At 35.8% G+C, this 6,022-nt stretch overlaps 1 long non-coding RNA gene across 3 annotated transcripts in view; it reads left to right on the top strand.

The window, feature by feature from the left end:
* The window catches only part of LOC111088820, a 27,929-nt gene that overhangs the window by 20,174 nt on the left and 1,733 nt on the right, over nucleotides 1-6,022 (top strand). The window lies entirely within an intron of this gene.

Genomic DNA, 6,022 nt, shown 5'->3' with positions numbered 1-6,022 from the left:
ACAAAATGAATTTTTACAACAAGAGTGGATCGTTTTCAGAATGCCCAAACCAATTTAACAAACAGGGGTGAAATGGTGTCTGTGAGTGTGTGTGTGACGTGAAACCTTATAAGTGTAGTGAGTGTTGGTATAATAAGCCGAAAGTAAAGACGTAGTGTGGGATCACCTAACCTAGAGCCAAATGCGTAACATTTATCATGAAAGTAAAAATATTGATTCAATTTTAATCGTTTCTGAATTAATCCATTTTTATTATATCGCCAATGTTTTTAATATAAAAAACACATTTAATCAATGGAGACTCTAAATAAAGAAATTATATAAATATAATAGTACTCTCTGTTGTATGTCCATGTGACTACTTCTCAGGGTGTGAATGGATCTTCACCAAATTTGGTATGGAGGTTCATTAGGTCCATGCTGGGGAATACAAATTTTCAGTTTTGTGGTTTTTAAGGGCGTTTTTGACCACTACTTCGCCCACCGTAGATGGATCTTCAACAAATTTGGTTTGGGGGTGTTCATTGGGTCCATGGGGAGATACATACAAATTTTCAGTTTTTGCGTTTTTTACCACTATTTCGCCCCCTGTTGATGGATCTTCACCAAATTTGGCATGAAGGTTTGTTGGGTCCACTCGGAGATACATGTAAACTTGTGGTTTCCCATTTAGTGATATGCAGTTTTTATTGGCATTTTTGCGTTTTTAACACTTACAATTACATATTTAGGAACCCAACTTTTTATGTCCTAAGATAAACCTTTCATTAATCATGAATTTACAGGACTTCCATCCAGGAGACTGGTACTCCAGCTAGTCAACAAATATATTTCCAGTTTTATTGTCTATATATTTCATTTTGCACTTTCAGTACATAGACTAACAAAAATATTAGGTTATATTATGTTGCTAAGCAACATGACATAAAAGCCATTGTTGGAATGTATTGTTATCAAAACGCACGGGCTTTTCTATATATTAAAAGTTGTTAATCTAACTGATTTTTACCAATAATTCTATGAATACGCCACGAATTCATTTAACGAATGATCTTAATTTTGACTGACTCTCAATAGATTTTACTGACGTTTGACCTACTCGACTGCACTTTTCTGTCTCTTTGTTGGTCAAGCTTGATTTTACAAAATTTATTTACCTCAGTTAGCTATGGAATGTGAGGGTATGATATACTAAGGGGTGGAAGTAGTAGGACTTGCCTCGTCATTTTTGACGGGCAATGTGCTAGTGTTTATGGTATAATACACTAGCTGGTAGTATGTCACACACCCATTGTTGATAATTTGTAGGATATAATACACTTGCTGGTAGTATGTCACACATACATTGTTGGTAATTTGAAGAATATAATACACTTGCTGGTAGTATGTCACACATACATTGTTGGTAATTTGTAGGATATAATACACTAGCTGGTAGTATGTCACACATCCATTGTTGGTAATTTGTAGGATATAATACACTTGCTGGTAGTATGTTGCACATCCATTGTTGATAATTTGTAGGATATAATACGCTAGCTGGTAGTATGTCGCACATCCATTGTTGATGATTTGTAGGATATAATACACTAGCTGGTAGTATGTCACACTTCCATTGTTGGTAATTTGTAGGATATAATACACTAGCTGGTAGTATGTCACACATCCATCGTTGGTAATTTGTAGGATATAATACGCTAGCTGGTAGTATGTCACATACCTATTGTTGATCATGTCTAGAGTATCTTACACTTGCTGGTGGTGGCGTGGCACAATACCTATAATTGTAGTGTAAAATTATACTGCCAACTGGGTAAAGTTAAATCATTCAAGATGTTTTTTAACAAACTGATAGCCGTCAGTATGCTGCTTTACATGCTATAGTCAGTGTAGATCGGAATGTTTCTCTCAGCTGTATAGCAGCTCTATTCTATTGGAACCTATATATGTCGAGTTTCTCCGGTAATGATTAAGTCTGCAAGTGAAATAGCATCTTGGAGTATAGAGGTAATGTAACAATATAGTTTTTCACTTGTGGACGAATGTCAAGCATTGTTTGAGTTCTATTCTTCGGTGTCTCAATATTTAATGTGTCAGATTCGTTGTCTCAATGTTTAATGTGTCAGATTCGGTGTCTCAATGTTTAATGTGTCAGATTCGGTGTCTCAATGTTTAATGTGTCAGATTCGGTGTCTCAATGTTTAATGTGTCTGATTTGGTGTCTCAATGTTTAATGTGTCTGATTTGGTGTCTCAATGTTTAATGTGTCAGATTCGGTGTCTCAATGTTTAATGTGTCTGATTCGGTGTCTCAATGTTTAATGTGTCAGATTCGGTGTCTCAATGTTTAATGTGTCAGACCACATGAGAATTTCACAAACTCTCAGTCGACTCAAAATTCGATACTGTAACATCGTAATGTTATTATTATTTATATTAGATATTATATTATATTATATTTATATTATTTGCATTATTTATATTAGAACCTCCGAACATTTTTAGATGAAAATGATTTTTTTTCTCTTCTTTACCATGATTACGACATGAGATTTGAAGAATTCACGAAGAGTATTTGGTCTTGAAAACAAAGTATTCTACATTCTTCCTAACTTTTCTGAAGAAGTAAAAAACAAGGGGAAGGATGCTTTAGCTAATTCAGCTACCGCTTCAGGAGGCCCAGCATGGCGAGGTGGTTAAGGCGCTCGACTCGTAATCTGAAGGTCGCGGTTTCGAATCCCCGTCATACCAAACTTGATCGCCCTTTCAGCCGTGGGGACGTTATAATGTGACGGTCAATCCCACTATTCGTTGGTAAAAGAGTAGCCCAAGAGTTGGCGGTGGGTGGTGATGCCTTCCCTCTAGTTTTACACTGCTAAATTAGGGACGGCTAGCGCAGATAGCCCTCGTGTAGCTTTGCGCGAAATTCAAAACCGAAAACCTCAGATTCCACATCATTGGCTATTTAGAACGAGATTCTTCAACAGTGCCAAATGGGCTTGCAAGGCTTGAAATCCGTTTGTTTCTATGTTATGTTGTTGATTTCGCCTAGTTTAAGCGGTTTAATTAAATATTTTTTTAGTGTGGCAATCTGTGTTTAACTTATATCAGAAATATGGTAAATGAATTTGATGACGAGGATGTCACTTTGAGGCAAAGTTTGAAAATGGTTAGAATGAGTAATAAACAAAAACTATTATACGTTTAACATAGTAACAAATGTTTTGCCATCGTCAACGATTAAGGTGTTTCAAACATCTATAATTCGGATTTTTATAATTCAAGAAACAACAACGTTACAGGGTAGAATAAAATAAACGGTTGCCACAGCTCAGAGTGTTCCTTTGTTTCCATAAAGCTACGTACAGGTAAATATACAGGCATGCTGCAAGGTAATTTGTCAAAGACGACAATGTTATGTTGTGATGTATTATCCAGAGGGACGGATTGTGCTGGCTGTTAACTTTTAGATGTAGTAGACAATTGATGAGGTGCGGGGACACGAAATTATTAAATTGTGTAATAAGACATTCAGTATTACGTTTCTGCAAGTCAGGTATGTTCGACAGGCATTTATTATAATAATAATGTCAGGATCTTAGTGGTTGTTGGTACAAAGTAATAAAAAGCAATTTTTATACACACCGTCTTTCAAGTTCTTTTGTCACAAAATGCATTATATATGGAACTAGAGAGAGCGTGTTTGCATGTTTTTATTACTTGTTATATGACAGAAGGATTGTTGTTGTTTTTTCACATATTCACTCTTGATTTACAGTCACAAAATAACTCGCATTACAATGGATTTTTATTTTTCTGCACAGACGGTAAGGATTACGAGTTACGGAGAACAACAATGAGTAGGAAACACAAGTTAGGCTTAGTGTTTCTGTATCCATTACTAACTTGTAGAGCATTCACATGGTTTGGGAGGCTGTTTGCTTCCAGTTTAGATAGTTGAAAAGTCATGTGTGTAACTTTTGTATATTCTTGTAATTGATGTTTTGTTTTATTTTAATGTATTGTTTATTGTTCTTGATAATAAGCTTTCAATTTGCTCGAAACTTTTCTTCAACATTATTTCAAAACAAAAGTGGCACAGCTATGTGTCTGCGATACCCGTGATGGGCAGTGCACAGATAGCCCATCGTGTAGCTTCAAACAAAAAGCCATTTAGTAGTTTTATACTTTTAAGTTAACAATAAAACAAACAGTCTTGGATTGATCGTGAACAAGTTAAGAAACCTTATATTTTGTAAAAATGTAAATTTAAATATTTTTTGTGTAGGATTCTTTCTTTCTCTTGACATAATATTGGAGAAATAAAATTGTTGCATTTGTTTTTTAATGGGTCAATCTATTTCAAGTACATGTGATTTTTTGGTAAGTCAATAGATGGCGCTGCAGGAATTGTAAAAAAAAAAAGTTATGATATTGCTAAGGCCTAGAAAAGAAAGCTTTGTTTCCCATTACCTATCGGGGGAAAAAGGGGGTAGGTAAGTAGGCAAGCATTTTTTTTAAATTTTTTACGCCCTCGAAAATAGGGTAAGTAGGCGGAGTATTGGGCTGATTGGATTTTTCACTGTAACCTGGTGCTTTCAATTTCTGCATTTTCGTTAACGCCTACTGTGAAATTCAATTGATTTGGCACGGAACGTGTCTACTAATTGGTCTGTCTCAGTGTCCATTAATACTTCGCCAAGATCAACGTATGTTAATGTGTGTTTGTAATCATTTGAATCTAGTTTATGATGGTATGTCTCTAACACGTGTTTGACTGTTCCAGTAAACTGTAAAACTGTATTTTTTAGGGAAACGTGGGCATTTGCTAAATACGACAGCCGGTATTCTAGCTGCCATGATAAAACTTTTAACATTGCATGAATATAAACTCAGCTGTAACTGGCTGAGATCGTTAACACACTACACCAACTAACGAATCAGAGATGTGGTTTCTTATGACCTTCACCTTACACGATATGGTAGCAGATTGGTGCATTAAGGGGTGTTGCAAAATAAATCGCACCCCCCCCCCCCCCGAAATAATGACGAACTTGTTAGGACCGCGAATATCATCACTTGTGAGAAAACGTTATTTCAATGTACTCTTGGGGTTTGACTCTTTGAATTTCATTTTTTTGCGAAAACTTTTGAGTCATGGTGCTCACTATAACTCAGGTTCGTGTCGCATGTGCTGCCTTCGGGATGGCTCAGATACAAGTCGCAGACATGCTCCGAGAATTCAAGTCTTCCAATCGACACATCGCAATGCCAGATTTTAAAAATCAGATTAATGCCTCAAAAGTTTCAGAATTGTTGAATTTGAAAGAGTGGTCCGTGAAAAAGTGGTGGAATATGGATTGGGAACTCTCCAGAATTAAATCCCGCCGAAAATGTTGGAGTTTTCGTTCAACAATGCACTGAAGAAATGTTGGAAATTGTGTCACAAACGTGAAAACTTGATATGTGTTCTCACTGATGTGCTCACAGAGACAGCCACAGAAACAGACATGTTTGTTGCATTGCTGAAATCTTTTGCAGATCGATTAAAACTCGTGCGTGAGAACAATGGTGGGCCAATTAATTGATATTGATACTTGGAATTACTTTTTTGATTGAATTAAAATCTTATTTTACTTTGTTATGCTTTCGGGAAAGAAAGTGTGATTTATTTTGCAACACCCCTTAATTTAATGAAAATAAATATATATATCAAAGGGCGTTTTACATTAGGATCAGTCGGGAGATGATTATTTTTTTGGGGGGGGGGTGTTAAAAACTTTAGGGTTGGGCATTTTTACATAGAGTCGGTTGGGAAACCGTATACAAAGCATTTCTTTCTAGGCCTAATTTGCAACCGTGTGTGTGTGTGTGTGTAATAATCACACACACATGCACAATAAATTTTATGAACATTCAAGTGACTAAACAGAATTTTAATTCCATACAGAAAAGTGAAGGCTATTATTAGTATCATTTCTACATACATGACTGAATGGAAGTACACTAGGGAAGACAATAAC

This window comes from Limulus polyphemus, unplaced genomic scaffold (genome assembly GCF_000517525.1).
Source record: "Limulus polyphemus unplaced genomic scaffold, Limulus_polyphemus-2.1.2 Scaffold4511, whole genome shotgun sequence".
Classification (NCBI taxonomy): domain Eukaryota; kingdom Metazoa; phylum Arthropoda; class Merostomata; order Xiphosura; family Limulidae; genus Limulus; species Limulus polyphemus.
Note: the sequence above shows the minus strand (reverse complement) of the source record. Positions and strands in the feature narration are given on the sequence as shown.